The sequence below is a fragment of the Cupressus sempervirens genome, chromosome 3, assembly GCF_028749045.1.
Source record: "Cupressus sempervirens isolate cs-2001-9-10 chromosome 3, ASM2874904v1, whole genome shotgun sequence".
Taxonomy (NCBI): domain Eukaryota; kingdom Viridiplantae; phylum Streptophyta; class Pinopsida; order Cupressales; family Cupressaceae; genus Cupressus; species Cupressus sempervirens.
Window position 1 is genome coordinate 709,213,237 of NC_143120.1, and position 20,733 is coordinate 709,233,969.

The window sequence follows — 20,733 nt, forward strand, 5'->3', positions numbered from 1 at the left end:
CATTATTTTTGTGTAGGATCTTGAGGTAGATCACTTAGAATGGGTTGGGTGAGTTTTATTGTTTTATTATTTAGATTCTGGGATATGTATGCAGCTGGATCAATTTTTTTGTTGTGCGAAGATGTAATAAGCACCCTAAAAAAAAATATCTTTGTATATTATATTTAATTATATTAAGTATTAAATCATATTTTTGAAACCCCCTAACATTAATTAAAAATATAAAAGAAAAATGATATTCTACTTTGCTTCTAAAATTCAATCTTTATATGCATTTGTAAAAAAATAAATCTGATTTCAAGTTACATAAGATTATCCATTCCATTTTCTCCACAACTTAAGTAGAAAGAAGGGCAATCATGGAGTTCTACCATTATGATAAATGAGTTGCAAGCAAGAATTGATCTACTATGATTTTTGCCTCGTATTCATGCTCCTTATACCACCTATCTACTATGTCATATATAATATTCTAGAATTGGTCTATAGGTGGTAGGTGGAAAACCTTCTCTATATTATTGGGGCATATATACATAATCATCTCCCCTAAGATGCATCATACAACCTTCTCCTCTGGCACATAATGATGGGCCAGTGCCATGATCAATTTTGAAGATTGGATGGATATGAGATGGGAAGCCACATTTACTAACCTACTTAAGATCAATGATGAGATCATCTTTGACGTCTCCCTTGACTTTTTGCACAAAACCTATGATGCAGGAGCATCCAGAGGTATAAGGGCAATCCTGTGTCACCCAAAAAAAATGTACTTAGACTTAGTTTCTATTTCATGTCTTTACATTTTTGGATACCCATTTGGCTCAAATAAAGGTTCCAACTCTCAGAGTTCAACTATCAGTGCATTTGAAAATCCCAAAAAAATAGGAGCATGTATTTGGGCCATCATTTCGGTAAACTAGAAGGTGTGAATTGGCCAGATGAATGTAATCATGATTTAGAGCATTCCAAAAAAAGAATCAGGTCAATAGGCCCCACGGTTTGAAATTTATTGCAGTTTTTCGGGTTTTGGAGACCTAAGAATGCTTCAAAGTCAGATTTGGGGCATTAAATGACCTTGAAAAGGGTCAAAAAATGGGGGACAAGAAAAGCTTGTCCATAGGGCTATAGAGTACTTCGAGAGCTTTCCAAAAATGTAAATGGTTTGTCAATCGGAGCTACGGTTCAAAAGTTATGCCTCTCGAAAGTTTGGCTACCGTTTTTGGATTCTTCTAGATTTGCACCGACTTCTAACGTAGCTTTTGGAACCTTCTATTTTGTCGGTGGATGCCTACTAGCACTTTCTAGAATGTACTCCTAGTCCTTAACCCTCCGGGGTCTATTTAAGTAGATTTCTGGCATTGTAAAAGGCAGTTCGGGGTGGAGTTTGAGAGGAGGTGCTATAAGGAGAAATATTCTCCAGATTTATACTATTGTAAGCCCTTAGGGCATGTTCTAAAGTTTATTTTCTCTGTACTATTTGTACTAGCTTATTTTCTTAGTTAATATAATTTCCCTTTTCTGTTGTGTCCATTCTGTTCTTGGGTTGTGTCTCCATCAACCTAGAATGTGTTTCAATCCATGTGACTCATCTCAGTGTCCTAGGATTTTGAGTTATTGTCCACAAATGATGATTTCTTTGGCATTCCTTGGAGCTTGAAGGTTATCAGTTTAGGTGTTATTTTGCCACCATAGATGATGAGGATCGTGCCATTTTAACCTATATAAAAGACAAATTTCATTATACCCATGTCAAATAATTGAAAAATGTTAACTAGTATGACCAAACTAGCAAATACTAATGATAAATTAGCAAAAAAACTACAAAAACTACCAAATTTGACCATTGGGACCAGAAAAGTCCACATGCACACATTGCACACTAGGTGCACTTGCACATGTATGTTGGGTGCACATGGTACACAATCTAACCTTATAGTTCTCTTAGTGAGAACAAATTACCAAGTGTGCATGTGTGTTGCCTGTGATGGGTGTTTAACTTGTATATGTTCATCCTACACACATTGCACACCTTTGTGGGGTACGAATGTGCACACCAAATTTTACCTTAGGGAGTTGGTGGATGAGTTGTGAGTATACTATTCGAATTCTTTAGAATAACGTGGAGGGGGGGAGGGTGGTCAATCAGTTATCCAAGGTCCATATGTATAAATAAAACTTTTCACAACTTAGTGAACCTGTGTTGCATAAAAATGTAACAAGGGAATAAATAATAAGCAACTAAAGTCTATTCCTATATGTTCATGCAAACCTCAAATATGAAAGACAACATGGATATAGTGAAGATATGAAATCAAAAGAGTACAAACTATTCAAAATAACACTAATGAAAACCTCACAAAATCACCAAGTTGTTGATGGTTTCATTGTTGTGGGATGCGGTTGCTCACAAATCTTGTAGCATAACAATGGGCTAGATAGTGCTTCATGGAAATGAGGAGAGGGCTCTCCTTTTATAGGAAATGAGATGAAATGGGCAGCTGAGATTCAATGCAAGATGAAGGGCTGGGATCTCTCTAGATCAATGAGGTGTCCATGAAGTGGAGGCCAAGTGGACTCCATGTGGATTAGGTTTTTTGACCATTCAAAGGGGGAAAGATGCTCACACATGTGTGAGCAACCTTTGATGTGATAGGTCAATGACAGGTGTAAGAGGTGTGAGAAGCATGGGTGTGAGAGGTGTGAGAATCATGGTTTATCACACATTTGTGAGACACCTTGATTCTCATGTGAAGGGGGGACAAACATGCAAGAGGTGTGGAAGGCATGAGGGGTGTGGGAAATCTGAATGTTCCTCAGGATTCCTCACACATGTGTGAGCACGCACTTAGGATTAAAAGTGGATTAGCAAGGTGATTAGGAAAAGTAAATGGGATTAGGAAGTGGGGTAGGTTTAGAAGGATGGGTTAGGTTAGGCAAGTGAGGTTGGGTGAGGGTTGAAGTTAGAAGCCATGTGCTAAAATAGGATTATATTTAATATTTAATTCCAAGTGGGTTTAAAAGTGGTTAATAAAGTAAATGAAGTACTTTACTTAATTAAAGTGAATGGGTTAGGATGTAAGTGGGATGAGGGGAAATAGGCTAGGATTTAATTGGTCAGGAAAAGGGGATTTGGACAATTTTAGGTGTCTACAGAACCCATAAAACATTTGTACTCATGCATGCATCCATAAGATTATGCAATCACTTAAAACTTGTAGGTTACTGTCAAATTCAACTTTTAGAAATGTAAAGCATGAAACTTAATAGATTCACCAAAACACTTGACACAATGATTTACATGGAAATCCAATTTGGGAAAAACCACCAGTAATATGCTACTCTTTTCACTCTTCTGAAGTGATGCCTTGTGAAAGGCCAACCCTATTAAAGGTTACAATACACACTGTTAAATGTGATCTGATTAAGGGATTTCAATCACCCTATTAGGAGTGAGCCTTGTTAGAGGACTTTAGGCCATTCACTTGGAATGCCACCTAGTTAAAGGATTTGCAAATGATTGTTAGGTCAACCTTAGTCCAAAGGATTTACCCTAGACTAATACAATTGTTAGAAAGTAACAATAGAGTTTTGATCTGATACAACTTACAACTTCTTTTATAGATTATAGATCTTTGTTTAGTCCTCAATTCTACTTGGCCTTCGTACTTTATAGCTCTAATAGCTTGTTCACCCTTCAATCATTCATCTCCTTAAGCCTTCTTGCTTAGCATGTCATTACAGACTCTTCTTAGGTCACTTGATGAAGCAAAACCCTTAATTCCTTCTCTTTCTTGGGTTCTTGCACATGGCTTTCTTGCTTCATAACTAGCCATTCCTATAAATAGGAAATTAGGATATTTTCCTACTCATTTTTCATCATCCAATTTAGGGTTTGGATGGATTAGGTATGATACAATGTATCTACCCCATATCTCATATCTATTCTAGATAATTCTTCCAGAATCCATTTGAATTCACCTAAAAATGGTTTATATCAAATCCTGTACCACTAGCTCATCAACCTTATCTTCCTCCTGGTTCACAAAATTCAAGAAAACAAACTTGTCAGCTTAGATTTGATGAATCTTTGATCTTTTAAATAATGCAGTAGCTTAGCATTATCAACTTTTTGATGCTTGGCACATACTGCACTGCTTGGCATCAACTATAAAATCACTCAGCATCAACTAAAGTTTTTTGGTGCTTGGCATCAACTAAACTTTACTCGGCATCAACTATTTTTCTCAGCATCCACTAGAATTTGCTTTTACTTGGCTCCAACTGACTTTTTGCTCAGCTTGTACTGACTTTTCTCGGCACCTACTATCCACTCGGACAAGCTTAGCAGACAAACTTTATTTAACTTATTCTTCTAACCTTTCTTAGTGTAGCCAACATTTGTAACCTTAAGTAAATTATCAATACATCATGTCATCACTATCTTAATTGATCCTTGTACTTCATTACATAATCATAACTCAACCTTTCCTCTAGGTGTTATTGTTACCTCTTATTGATCAAATCCTCTTCATCAATCAACTAATGATTGTACTTGAATCTTATAAGTAGTTGTCTGACCAAAAAATAGTAGGTTTGACATCAGTGACAAAACAATTATTGAAACATGTAGTCTTCTTCAACAATATCCCTCTTTCAATAATCTCTCTCAGCAATAATCTTTTCAATTAGATCTCAACATATACTAATGTATTACAAGGGTGTGGATGTTTGAGAGTGAAAAGGTGTGGTTTCCAAGGGGGATTGGGGATGTTAAATGAACATAATGTGGGTAAGATCCTTTACTTATAGGTGCCTGGGGACCAAGGGTCCGCCTAGTGCACCTCTAAGGGTGCCAATATGCACATGTGTGCATACTTCTCCAAAACTATGCACTTAGGCTCACATAGTGCACCCCTCAAAGGTGCACATGTGTATAATGTGTGTATGTGTGCACCATTTATTTTCCATGTGAAATTTTGATTTTCTAATTCCCCAACTTTGTTTAGTGTTGACCGACTAGACATCCTGACTGAGCAAGGCCTAGAGGGAGACCCATCCATCGAGGCACCCGACTAGGTGCCCTATTCTAGAGAATGGATCCCTTTCCCTAAAAGATAAAAGGGGGTCCCCATTTTGACTCAACATGGGGTGTGTGTTGTGAAGCCACAACACTTATTAATTAAATCATTTTGATTTAACTATTAAGACACTTATTATCTCTAGTTTACTTATGTTAAAATTTAGGCATATAAAAATTAATTATTTTATTAAATATCATTATGCAATCTAGGTTAGTTATCTTTTAGGGTTTGATCTCCTTTAAAAGAATTGATCTCTCTTTTTAATCTAAATATTTTTTCTTACATTCATTCATTCAATATAATTGTAATTTATCTTTTGCACGTCAAGAATGTCTCATCTTCAATGGATCTCTTAATTCAAGCTTCCATAACTTTGTTTCTCTCTTTCTATGATAGGTGTTTGCATGAAATTGATTCTTAGAAACTAGATCTAGTTAATGCTAAAAGGAACTAGTTGAAAATCAAGCTTAAAGAAGCACAAGACTTTATTCAAAAGTTGAAAGATCGAATTGAGAGTAGAAGATATAAGAAAAAGGAATCATCTAAATAAATCAAGGATTATGAGTCAACTACAAAGATTAACAAGGAGAATAAAATTATGAAGCATGAATTAGAAATAACATCATTGAATATGAGCATGATGGAATATGAGAAAATTAAATCATCAAATTTGAGATCTGAGAATGAAGATCTGAGATCACAACTTATTGAGGTGACATCTAAACTTGGGTGTACAAAATTAAAGTTTGTAGAACTTGAGGAGTATAATACTATTGTAAAGGAGAGCTTACATAAAACAAACAACATCTTCAAAAGTTACGCACAAACACATAGAAACATGGTGGACAATTTTATGACACAGAGACCTATTCGAGATAAGACAAGAATCAAATATTTTGAAGGAGGATCATCTAAAGGATCTAAAGTTATAGAAGAAAAAGAACTTGTGAATCAAAAACCTAGTCAACAAGCATATATGATCAATGAAGTTCCAAATCAACCTGAACAACCTAGAGACCCAAGGAGACAATTTAGTGGAAGATGCTTTACATGCAACTAACTTGGACACATGAAGAAGTACTGCATAGGTAAGTATTCTAAACTCTTTTCTGGTTATTGCTATAATTTATCTATTTATGGACATAGATCTAGTGAATGTAGAAAACCTAATCAAAGATTAAATATGAGAATTTGTGAAAGGACTAAAAATGTAGCTAGTAGATCTTTGGGAATGAATAACATCATTACTAATAGAGTTATGTGTTACAAGTGCAACAACTTTGGACAAATTGCAAGAGATCGCAAACTAAAGACTAATTAGTTTGGACTAAGATGTGAAAATAGAGTTATGGCATGTCATACTTGCAATAACTAAGGACATACAACAAGATTTACATGTTTAATGGTTTCAACTGTAACATGAGGACACCAAACATGAGAGTACAAACTATGAGAAAACCTAATACAAAAATGAACATGAACAATGTGATAAATGATCAGAATGGGAACAAAAAGTAAGTAGAAAGCATTGATAAGACATTTGTAAGAGAAGGAACACTAGAAAATGCTAAAGTATGGGTAGAAAAGATAAAAGATTCATTAGAAGACAAGATGGGAATTATACCAAGTAATGAAACTTTCACATCAACATGAATTATCTCTATTTAAGCATAAATAGGGGATACAACACCTAAAATATATTACACCCCTAGATAGTGAAATTGATTTCTTTGAGGTTAAAAGTATCATGGAATGGTATTATGGAATCTACATATAACATGGTAGATAGTATTATGATCATATTTGAGAGTGTCAAAGAATTGAAGTCCACTTGTATGGAGAATGAATTTTTGATTTGTATGCTTACATACATTTATTGTAGATCAAATTTTTCTGAGATTTTAGGGTTGAAATTGAAAGAATTCATCACCATTTGCACTCTAAGGAAGATTAGAGATAAAGTAGATGAATTTAATAATTTGGGGAAAAATTAAGGAAGCCATAAAATGTGATTTTTAAAGGTATTTATATTATCCATGAAGTTAAATTATGCATTACATTTGAATTTGATTAGAAGACATGGATACACTAGTACTTTTCAATGTAAGAGATCATCCTAGATATTAATTTAAGAAACACCCATCTATGTCTTTGGGAGATGACCTTGTGGGAGCATTTTTGCAAATTCTAGATAGGGTTTTGCATGTAGAGGACATACATGCATATATACACTACAAGTTTGAAACAATAGTAGTAGTGACATGTTTAAGGACATGGATGAAGTTTATATCAATGACATGAATTTAAAGAAAGGTTAAGAACACTTAAGTCAATAGACTAGCACCCAATACATGTTTTATTATGAATTTGAGTAACCTAAGTGGATCAAAATTATTATTAAGTAGGTTTTATGATAACATATTATAGATTGGAGGTATTCTTGTGATGATCACAAATGACATCATTCATAAATTAACTAGTTTAATCAATAAAGGCATAAACACTTTTTCAAAGAAGCAACTAAAGAAATTAGCAAAAATCAATAGTGAATGGTATGGAAGAGGTATGAGCCTTGATAAGATCAGTCAAACCAATGCAATATTGACCAAAAAGATCATAGGCTATAAGATGAACTATAGCTCAAGTACTAATTTAACATTAGCTATATTTATCCATGTCACTTACAAGATGATAGTTGACAAAGAAAAAGTTTATATGTGTGAGATCTTGAGGCAATAACTAATTAAAAATGTTAAGAGGATTAAGAAAGAAAAGTACACACCTTTCATATTTGAGCAACTTCTTATCCATCTTTTCTTTCAAGTTATGAACAAACTTCCAGATATGCCTAATTATGAGTGGAATAGAGGAAAATGCATTATGGATTTGATTACTCGATACTATAGGAAGAAACCCACAGATAGAATTAGAAAAGATATAAATATATAGGATGCTAAACTCTTTTCAAACTGAAATAAAGAAAATATTCAAAATTCCTAAACCAAATGTCGAGAAACACAAGAATGATATTTTCTTTATGGTAGAGTCAGATTATACTATCATTGAGTTGTGGATCCTAGAGAAATTTTCATTGAGCATATGGGTTATGAGGTAATTAAAAATATGTTAGAAGGTTATGCACATGCATACTAAATTCTAATAGGGATGAAGAGTTCCCTAGATGGGGAAGCTATGAGGAAAAATCAAGTGAGGTTGATGATCAATTGAACAATGGAGTGAGGAAGAGAAAGGTAAGTAAAATGTTTGATCAAATAATTAAGGATTTTGGAATGACAATGAAAGAATTGAATGAGGCTAAACAAATAGTAGTGTAAATGAAAGCTAGTGGACAATCAAATATACTTTGGTTAAGCCACTTTCCATTGAAGCATCAACGAGTTCACCTACAGCGACACCATCTATAGTAGCAGAGTAGCAAATAAAGGAAGAATGTATGTTCAATCTACACCACAATCAGTAGCCATAAGGAGAACTACTATAACTTCACCATGTATCACAACAAACAAGTCAATAGTGAGTTTGATGATAGAGATTAAACAAGAATAGTTGGGAGAGTCACTTAAGAAGCCTAAAAGAGTCAAAGAAATGGCACAAGGCTTTGGACCAAAGAAACCTAAGACTGATATTATAAGGAAGATCAAGAGGAATCATGAAGAAGGAAAAGAAATGTCAAATATGAGAGGTCAAATAGAAAAACCACCAGAGCAACCTGAGACAAGGACTCAAAAGAAGAGAAAAGGTTGGAAACCTGAGCTCAGAAGATTAAATAACATGATCGTGGATGATGGTGAACTTGACCAATTAAATAAATTTTATGACAATTATGATGGAAATCAACAAAGACAATTGGAAATTTCAATAATAGTATATGTTGAAGTTCATCTTATTAACCTACATGGAAACATACCAAATGGTCTCTATAGAGAATTAAAAGCTAAGAGGCTAAGAGAAGTAGAGGAAGACAAGAAACTAAGATAGGTTACATTAAATAAGCCATGTGAAGTTGAGAATGGGGAACAATTTTAGACTATTTGCAAGAAGATGGAACCACATTTGAGTAGGAAAATGAGATCAATTCAAATCGTGGAATGAAATTATGAGGAAATTTAGGTGGAAATAGAAAAAGTAGTACAAAAAGGATTAAGTGACCCTGATGTATTCAATCTTGATGATCTATAAAGTAGGATTTACAAGTTTTATAACTTAATCCAAAATACAAATTTAATCCCTAATCTAGACAATAAGTGTGGTATGTAATTTAACTATTAACATTACCAAAAGAATTATGCTTTAAACACTTAATTTAACTATGTGTTTAATTACATAAAATAAATAATAAATCTGAAAGAATTGAGAGAATAATGAAACTAAAAGAATTGAGAGAATAAGAAAGAGATAAAAAAGATGCAAACACTTGATAATAGAGTCTGTCCGAGTAGGACTATGTCTCTAAATCTACTTCTCAATTTGGTGACCATTTTATTAATATTACCAAGGGAAATGTCTTATTAAAAAATTCAAGCTTCAAAGCCACATTCACAATCTCTCATGTGCACTTGAAGACAATACACAATGTCTTTGTGATTACAAAATCTCTCACAAGGAAAATTTTCCTCTCCCTTTACAAAAATTCTCTCCAAGATCACTCTAAAATTCTTCGAACTCTCCTCCTCTGTCTTTCACCCATCTACCTCTTTTTATACAAATTATTTGCTAATATGGGTTAAAATCATAGTATTTGTAAATATCTCCATATCTCCTTGTTGGCATTATGATTATTTTGTGGCTATCATCCTTGTGGGCATTATGATTGAAGTTTTGTGTGTATCATCCCAACCCCAATTTTTCTTTATATTTGGAAGGTTTCCGGGTCACCAAAATATTGTGTTCTCTTGTGTAATGATTTTTTTATGTTTCAGAACTAATGCATGCAGTAGCATAGATGGATGTGTGGTAAATTAATAAAAAGTTTTAAGGTTACTGATTCACCCCTCCTCTCTCAATAACTTGTCATATCTTGAATATTTCCAACAATTGGTATTAGAGCTTTGTGGTTCCTAGGATAAAATTTTGGTAGCTTGAACAAAGATCTAAAAGACAAATGGAGATATTCAAACTTGACAAGGCAATTGAGAATGAAAAGCTAGATCTAGAGATGGCCATGGCTCAACTCAAAGAAGAAAAGGAGGGTCTTTCCCAATCCCTGAAAAGAAGGAAGGAACTTGCAAGACAAATGAATGACCATCAATATGTTGAAGAAAAGATTGAAGACCTTTTGCCATCAAGAATCTCAGATGAAGCTAATGAGGCAATCAAGGAATTCCTAGCAAAGATTGGCTCTCTGTAGGAAAAAGTAAGAAAACTTAAAAGAGAACAAGAAATCCAATCAACCAAGCTATGTGAAATTTTGGAACAAAGAAACAAAGAAAATGAAGACTTGGAGGCAAGAAATAATCAATCCAATTAGCATGAAGACCTCATTGATCAAATCTCTAGAGCAAATGAAGAAATCAGGATTCTCAAAGCATAGAATGAAAGAATAAGAAGTGATCTAAATTCTAAAAGGGAAATTATTGAAAGAATATTGAGAGAATTGAGATGTGAAAAGAAAATTGTTGAAAAATTAAAGAGTGACCTAAATACTGAAAAAAAAATTAATGAAAGAATGATGAAGTCACAAGAAGACATGAATCAACAAATTCAACAAAATGAGCAGAATCTTCATAAACAAAAGGGTAAAGCAGGACTTGGATACAATGAAGAACAAGGTGAATCTTCCAACCAAGGTGCAAAAAGGAATCTAAAACCCTCATGAAATCATTGTAGAAAAATTGGTCATACATCAAACAAATGTTGGAGCAATGGAAAAGGAAAATTCAACGGAAAGTGCTATAACTGTAATTAGCATGGTCACAAAGCCAATAAATGCAAGAAGAAACCAAAATTTGAAGGTAATTGTCACAAATGCAAGAAGCATGGTCACAAGGCATCTCAATGCATATCCAAAACATTTAATCCAACTAAACAACTTGTAAAGGCAATATTTGGATGGGACTACAATACCTGGTGCAGATGTCATTATTATGGAGAATATGGACACATTGGTATAAATTGTGCAAGGCATCACCTAAGGAAGAAGGACACTACTATAAGGTGTTATACATGCACTAAACTTGGTCATATAGCTAAAAACTGCATGAATATAGGTAAAATTGAAGATGAAAAGAAAGCAAGGGCTAACAACATAAGGAAACAAATGAGGCAGCAATGGATTCCTAAATCCACTGAAGATACAAGCTCAAATCATGGAAGTAAAGTCACTCAAGAAGTGGGTGACTCCATCCCCTCAATCTAAATCCCTAAGAATGAATTGGAGCTATACTCAGCAAGGAAATCATAAGTAGTTCCAAGAAATATGAGAAATGAAAAATGATCCAATTAGTACTGCAGATACATCAGGATCACAAAAAGGTTATCTTTCACCAAATGCATCAAACTCTATCGAGGAAAGTGGTTAAAGACCTTACCGAGCGAGGTTAGGAGTAAAAGAAATTTTGTTTTTCTATCGAGTTAATACTTTTTTCAAGTTAGGTTAGTGGATGACAATCTGTCATGCATTACGACAATATGGTACCTAGCATTAATGGTGAACTTTTCATCAAAATGGGCAAAATTCAACTTCATTTTTCATCGTATCCTTAGAGAAAAAATATTTCTAGGTGCATTCAAGCAACTTCAAGTGATTTCAAGAAAATTTGCAGTTAAGGAATTTGTTCAAAGATTTTCATCACTTACCAAGCATTAATGGCTTCAGCAAGCACAAGCACTAGCAAGGCAAAATGTGGATCAAAAATGTTGGTCAAGGGTGTAGAATGGAAAGCACCAAACTTCAAGTTGGTTCCTGCAATAGCAAAGGCACTCAACCCTAATGGTGCATGGTCACAAATTCCACCAAAGGTACTTCTAATCAACAATATTTGAACTCACTGATGGCTCACTGAAACCCGAACATAAATATTTGGAAACAAAAGGGTTGACCCACATATCTCATCCGCCAAGAAGCTTCCAAATAAAATGGATTAGGTATATTCTTAGCTGTATTCACAATGGTTAGTTATGGTTGGAGCAACCCGTATTAATCACCCAGAACATGATTCACAAGATTACTGGCCTTCCCATTCTCAGCAAAGCTAAATCTTCCAAAACCCTAGGTCAAGATGAACTTCAGAAGAAAACCCTAGCCGAGTGGGATGGCAGAGGCTTAAAGATTAGCACCGTTATTGACATAGAACTAAGATATGGAATTCATGTAATTGCTCACAAGATTTACAGTTCCAATCATTTGAACAGTGTGCCATGAGAGGCCGTAGACCTGGCTTTTAAGGTTGTGAAGAAGAATTTGGAATATGACCTATCTGAGCTATTGCTAAGGCAACTGAACAAGAACATGGATAGCATCAGATCATCCAAGAATAGCCCCTATAAATTTGGTTCTTTGTTAACATGTTTATTCCTTTATGTACAAAAATTCTTTCCCTCCAAAGGTTTTGTCGTATGGAGAAAGGATCTTCCCATTCTATATCAGATTAATGAGTTAATAGCAGAAATGGATGTAAATTTTGATAGTATAATGGATAACTATTTTGAAGACTTAAAGGAAAGGATGAACAACAAGTTCAAGATTCCTCCTAAACTTGTTGAGGACTACAAAGATTATGTGTGTTTCATGGTAGACTGCAAAAAAGTATACATTCAGGCAGTTAGGCCCCGAGTTGCATGGGTGAAACCTCTACCTTATGAGGTAAACATTGATGAAACCAGGGATATCATTGAAGCACTGGCAAATGAGCCAGTAGATCCCAAGCAATCAATTTTTACTACCTATGATGAGGCAAAAGCCAGAATAGAATTAGAGATTAAACTTTCCCAAGCAATCAGCAAAGGTCAAAGAAAGGTTGCTAAGATAAAAATTGCTACCAAGCCTTTAATGATTACCAAGGGAAAAAGTGAGGATGAAGAAGAGGGGCAGGAATCAGAAAATGAAGATGAATCTAAGAAAGAGGTAGAGCTAGTCAAGAAGAAGGGCAAGGTAATCATTACCAAGCCACCCAAAGCCTCCACAGTTGTGTTTACCAGAAGATCAAAGAAGAAAGGAGGAAGTGAAGTTGTATTTAGTAAGTCCCCTCTCACCTTCCAAGAAATATTGAAATAGATGGAAGAGGGAGTTGGCATCACAAATTTCAAAGCTTTAAAATTTGAAACTAGAACTGATGCAGAGAAGATGCATATTGAGGAATTGGTACTTACCAAGATGGGAAAATGGAAGTATTCCCTAGACCAAATTGCCCCTCAAATCTCAAAATAACTATTGGTAAGACTGCAATCGAGGTGGGAGTTAGCCACTCAAACAACAAAGGACATATATGAACAATCCTTGAAGAATCTTTTACCAAATCTTACTGAGGTAGAAATAAAGGTAGCCATGAAAAATAATGAAGGATGAATGATGATTAGATTCCATACATGTTTGATTTTAATCAAAGATATTGAGCATGTTGTTAATGATGCAACAAACATGTGGAAGGGCATCTATCATCTACATAAGCCTAGTGATGATCCTGTAGAAATCAAGGATGATGAAAGTGACCAAGAGGATGAGGAAGATGATAATACCCCCTCAATCACAATAACTAATCAAGATATGCAAGAATTGATTAAGGAGAAGGAAGAAGAGGAGGAGGAAGAAGAAGTGGAGGAAGAAAAGGATGAAGATGATTCGGTTAGGATAGCAGTAGAAGCAATTGCATCTCTTCCTCACACTCCACCAAATACTGTCACATCTATGGAGACCATTTCTACTAGTGAGATTGTGAGCACAACAGTAACATCAATTTCTCAATCTTCACCAATCTCCTCCCAGCTCTAGGTATTTGCAATGGAAGTATCAATTACTTGATCTACCGAGTTGCAGCTTTCTTCATCAGCACCTGAGCAATCAATCACAGCATCTTCAATTGTGTCAACCTCCTCTGTTCCATATACAGTAAGTTCAATAGTTCATTCTACAATTTTTTCTACCACTATTAGAACTCCAATTATTCCTATTTGTACATCATTTTTGGGTAGCACACCAATTTTGGGCACAGTCGATAATTCTCTCAGCTTTCCTCTAGTTGCACCAATTCAAGCCTTTTTTGCTAGTCCATCTATGTCAACTATCATTTCTATTTCTAAATCCAAGGAAGTAAGCACTGAAGTAAAACCTAAGACTACTCTAAAAATTCTACTTACTGGGAAGCAAATTGATGAAGACGTAGACTTGGATAAAGAAATCATTATTCTCAAGATAGATTTGGACACTGCCTCAGCTAGTGAAATAAGAATGGTTAGTTAACTTTTAGAGTAGAAGGCAAGGAAGAAGCAACTCATAGAAGAAAGGGACAAAGAATATACTATAATTGAAAATGTTAAAAACATAATTACTAAAGCCATTGGTTTTGATGTTGATCCATCTCAACACATTTTGTTGCAATTAGAAGAGGTTGTAAATAAGTTCAATGAGGACACCTCTAGGCAAGAGAAACTCATTGAAAAGGTAGAAAAGAAATTTGACAATAAGTTGCTTGAGCACATTGCAATAAAGCAAGTTGAATTATCTTCAATTTTGAGCAACCTTGAGCAAGCATTTACAAATCTAACATCACTTTTTGGCAAGATATGTGGTGTTACCTAGTACACCAAAGAGGTCAAAGAGAAATTAAATAAGATAGATGTGGAAATGAAGGATAGTGCTCAAAAGTTGCAACTTGACCATAGTTCAAGCTCATCTCATCACATGAAGGTGAAATTTGTGTTGAGGACACCTCTAGGCAAGAGAAACTCATTGAAAAGGTAGAAAAGAAATTTGACAATAAGTTGCTTGAGCACATTGCAATAAAGCAAGTTGAATTATCTTCAATTTTGAGCAACCTTGAGCAAGCATTTACAAATCTAACATCACTTTTTGGCAAGATATGTGATGTTACCTAGTACACCAAAGAGGTCAAAGAGAAATTAAATAAGATAGATGTGGAAATGAAGGATAGTGCTCAAAAGTTGCAACTTGACCATAGTTCAAGCTCATCTCATCACATGAAGGTGAAATTTGTGTCTGAAATGTAGGCAGAGTTACTTAGAGAAGAAGCCAAAATAAGGTCTACACTGATTGACATTTAGAATATGATTCTTCCAGTCATGGACCAAATGCACAGACATATTGTCTATTCAAAAACATTGATTCATGACAACAATTTTTCAATAGCTGATCATATGACTGAACTTTCTGCAAAATTTCAAGTGGCTCTCTCCACTTGCAAAATTTTGTAAGATAATTGGGATAAGACATTGTCTCTTATTCTCAAGGTAGACTCCAAATTTTCTCTCACATTTTGGTGTCTCTATTTAAATTTATTGTATATGCATTCTTTGGCATTATTGTCAAAAGGGGGAGATAAGGTTGTTGGCATTGGGAGTATGAGTTGTACAGGAAAAGAAAGCAAAAGGAGTAAGAGAGACATTGTACAGATAAAAGCTATGCATGCCATATGTATGGGGGAGAAATGTAAGATATGTAAATAGCAGAGTAAATCAGAATGTCAGTTAACATAAGTTTTGGTTCATAAGTGTTTTTGTCACTAATTCCAAAGGGGGAGATTGTTGGCATTATGATTATTTTTGTCATTAGTGACAACACTTACTCAATTCTGAATGCTTATCGAGCATCCAGTGGTTACCATGTAAGTTTAGTAGTTCAGCAGTTTACACCGAGAAAACAGTGGCTACTGAGAAAACACAAACAATGTGAAGTCTAGCAATGTCTATCAAGCTTCTCAGTATCTACCATGCTTCACAGTGTCTACTAAGCAGTAAGTTTGTGTCATGAAGATTTAGTGCAAATTGAGCGATGCAAGATTTAGTGTTTACTGAGTGAAGCAAGGTAAATTTAGTGTGTAGTATCTACTGAGTGACACTACATCTACTGAGTCACCAGTGGTTACCGAGTTCAGAACTGCATCGAGTGATTAGTATGAACTAAGCTTGCACTTCTACTGAGTGCATGATGATGTTGAATAATGTAGTAGATGTCGTGTAACAAAAGGTCACCGAGTCAGTTCAGTGAACCCGAGTTATTTACTATTGGGCCAACTCTGTAATGTATTTGTTTACTTGTATTTTGGCCAACCTTGTGATTTTTTAAATCTAAAAGGTATATATGTAAGATGTATTGTAAGATATCAAACATGATGAAAATGAATGAAAAAGGAATAGTGAAGTAATGTGAAGTATATGCAAAACATTATTAGCAGCAGTTCAAGGAACACAGCAAGGTCAATTCAGAGACTGAAAAGTTATATCCATCACATGAGGTGATCAGTACATAAAGGATCTTATCAGCAATCAATTGCAAGCAGATCCACTGCTTCATCCTAATAGGTGAATCAGTTTTCTAAATCTTTTAACAAGGTAGACTTAAGAGTCTTTGTACAAATCTCCTAACAAAGTGCATACTTCATTGTATGTTTGCAAATCCTCTAACAAGATGGACCTAGCAATCCTTTGTGCTCCTAACAGGGCAGTTCACCAGAAGTGGTCAATGTAAGCCTTAACAAGCCAACTTTATACTATAGTATTGAAGTTTTGTGGTTATCATCCCCACCCCAGTTTTACTTTCTATTTGGAAGGTTTTTGGGTCACCAAAATATTGTGTTCTCTTGTGTAATGATTGTTTTATGTTTCAAAACTAATGCATGTAGTAGCATAGATGGATGTGTGGTAAATTAATAAAAAAAATTAAGGTTATTGATTCACCCCTCCCCTCTCAGTAACCTATCATATCTTGAATATTTCCAACACTCCTAATTACAACCATAACATTTTCCAGTTTAGATGACCGTATATCAACAAAACTACACGTAGTAATTTTGGCTTTATAATTTAGGCCTTATTAACTCTTGGTTTATAATTTGTTAAAGAGATTCATTATTTTAGAAAATATTTGTTTTAATAACAATCTCAAATCCATGGATGGTGCATTGGTTAGGAGTGTTTGGTGGAGTAAAGGAGGTTGGCAGTTTTTCCATCCAAATTGGGCATTGGCATATATGCATAAGGTTAAATAGAATAGCATCAATTACCTTAAAAAGGGTCAAGGGAGACATTGCTAAAGTAAAGTTTTATGGTGTGTAAATCCTCTATTTTTCTCTAGCCTATTTCGTCTTATATGTGCTTACATAGTTAAATGTCACCAAATATTTCAAACATATGCGAGAATGATGTAATGGTGGAACTGTGGCAAGAAGTAGGTTCAGATTTTGAATCCCACCAATAATGTTTGTTTAAAAATGTATGAGTGCCAACTAGTTGCCACATGGCATCAAGTGATTTGAACTTGGGAGGACACATCTTTTTCTAATTGGCCACTTGTACATATTACCATAGCCAAATGTGTTGCCACATTTCTATCCACATTCCACATGTCACTTTATGATTGGATCAAGAGATTGACTATTCTAATGTTATGTTGATGTCATCTGGTCAACCCTTTTCCTATGCAACTTCGACCAACCATAATTTTTGCATGTGAACTTCATTTTTGAAACCAAAAATAGTTATGGAATCAATACAAAGAGCATTACAACTTAGCAAGAATTTTGTGTGGATGTGAGATAATCTATTTTTCACCTTTTTTAAGTCAACCTCTTGTTTGTCAAATTGACTAGACATTTGACCAAGCATAACTTTTGCACATGATATCCATTTTCACCCATTCAAGTTGTATTGGGTTTAAATTTCTGAGCTCTTTGTAGTTATGTTGATTTTGAGAGATTTAGAGAATGCAAAATTTTTGGCCTCTCTAGATCCACTTGGATCACTTGAAGTAGAAGAAAAATAAATTGAAGCACCAAATATTCTGACAAAAGAAGATATACAACAATTTGTGAGCACTATTACACAACCTTTTGTATAAACTACTAAAGTACCAATCATTATTGATACAACTGGTGATCCATTCAAAGACCAATTAACCTATGATGTTATAAATTTGGTAAAAATTAATATTCAAGATATAATAGTGATGAGAAAAATTAAAAAGTTGAAGAAGTCACAATTGTAGAAGAAAATGGGCAAGACAAAGATGGTCACCAGGAACAAAGCATTTTGTGAGGTAAGGAAACACCTAGTATTCCCTTGTTAACATGGCCACAAGTGATTTTTTTCACTTTAACATCTAGCTTTGAGATCATAAAGCCAAATAAGTTAGATCGAAAGGAAGAAAATGAGAAAAAGTTCATAGCAATTATAGAGGTAGAAAAAAAAGGCAACAAAGGAAACAAAGAAACCTTCAGATGTAGAGAAGAGGAAATAAAAAAATTAGAAGATAGAGGATAAGAAGAAGCAAGAAAAATAAGATCAGATGCTTGAGGGGGAGAAGAGAAAAGAGGAGGCAAGCAAAGAAACACAACTTAAAATTTTGCAAACACATACCAAAGCAGTGGAAACTAGTAAAGACAGTACAAGCACATCTAACTCTACATTTGAATCTTTAATTGCTAGTATGATAGGTGATGTTACTAGCCTAATTAAGGAAGATATGGATTTACAAAAACATATTCAGTTATCAACTTTTTTAGTTAGAGAGGTAGTAGAAAAGTTGGGTAAATTAAGTGAGAACACACAAAAGGTTTGTGAATTAGCAATTGAAAAACTACAAGTTCATTACCATTTCCTATTCAAGTCACAAAGCATGATATTGAAAGGAATGAATAAATAGTTATATAAGAGTTTGATAGTCATTTTTAACTCTTGAGGAGACTGCCAAGATAACATCTCAAACTGAACATGATGCTAAAATGTTCAAACAAGTGTGACGATATAAGAGGTGATCTAACATTACTTGATATTTGCATCAAGGATATGAGGAAATACATATCAAAGGGTAAAGAATTATATGTTGAATGTGATAAGTCACATGAACACATTCTTTTTGTCACTAAAGAAATTAAGGAGAAGGAAGATGAAATTGAAAAGATGGTTGAAGAGATGAAGAATAGTAATGTGAAAATCATTGAGATAGATCAAAGAATCGGTAAGGTAAATTATGAGTTAAGAATGTTAGAGCAAGATAAATAAAGATCTTTCAAGATATTTAGCTTGTTAAGAGACCACCTGACACCCAATATGGACCCATTGAAAAAAATTGGATACACTTTTGGAGGTCAAGACATCTTATAAGAGATTTTCCTACATTGATCTCAATGTAGTTGAGATAGCAACTTATAGATTGTGTGCAGTAGTCAATGTTGTAGAATACGTAAAATCCACTTGGGATGCAACTATTGCAAATGTGAAGATCAATTTTGTTGGGTGCGTTGCATTTTCAAGCACAAATTCACTATGAAGAAGTAGATGAAGGATACAATTTTGACATGTAAATAAATTTTGTCTCACCTTTTTCGTTGATCTCAAAGGGGGGGAAGTGGATAGGAAAAAATATGTATTTAAGGAAAAGTTATAAAATGAAAGTGTGTACAATTTATTATGCACATTGTAGGGGGGGCATAAATAGGGGGCTTAAATACAGATATAGAGTGTGATCAAAGGGGGAGCAAAGTAAAAATTTATGATGGTATGGTAATGATCCACAAGTTTTAAAATTTTAACATTGTCACAAATTTGCAATTTTGAAGAACTTCACTTAGCCAATTTTTTATTTATGTTGCCATCAATACCAAATGGGGAGATTGTTGGAAATTTTATTCAGAGTAGTTGTTGGGGTTTTCATTTATGGAAAGGTAACATAAACATTGAGGTAGCATAAGTTAGGGATAAGTTTGGAGAAATGATACTTAGAAAACTATCAAGGCATGATTACGGTGTACAATCATATGGTTTTCCTTGCTAAGATTCACAAAAGACATATTATGTTATGCAAGCTTGAAAAAAGGTTGTATGGACATCATAGCTGATGTGTGAAATGTTGCTAAATTTTTTATTATTATTTTCCTATGTTTTGGGAAATTTTGCAGTAACAGGTATAACAATGCAAAACAAGGGAACTGTCAGAATAGTGAGTTTTTGGTTAAGGAATTATTTTGAATTGTTAAAATAATCATTTGAAAATTTTGGTACAACATATTAGAGATTAATTCTTACATGGAAGAATTTAATATTAGGTTTGATAGTGTATGGCAAAGGATAAGGTCGACAGTTCAAAGTTTTTGGTATAAAGGAAGTCTTTTTGTTTAGCGAAGTTGCCAATTGTATTGAAATGATATTATTGTTATATGCATAATTTGTGTGTATTGTATAGATGAAAATTTGATGAGTAGAGAAAAGAATACTTTTGTATGATTTTTTCTATGTGGAGAACTATAAGGAAAATCGGATATTAAAGATATCAACATAGTCAAGGTTTTATATTTATTCATATAACTTGTAAAGTTGTCTATGCATGTTTGGGTAGTGAGGTAAACTTGTATATTATATTGTATTCACAAATCCTAATAGTTTTGAGGCTTTTAACAAGGCATATTCCTCTCATAAGGATAGCTACACTGTATAGATTTAATAGACTCCTAAAAGGGTCAAT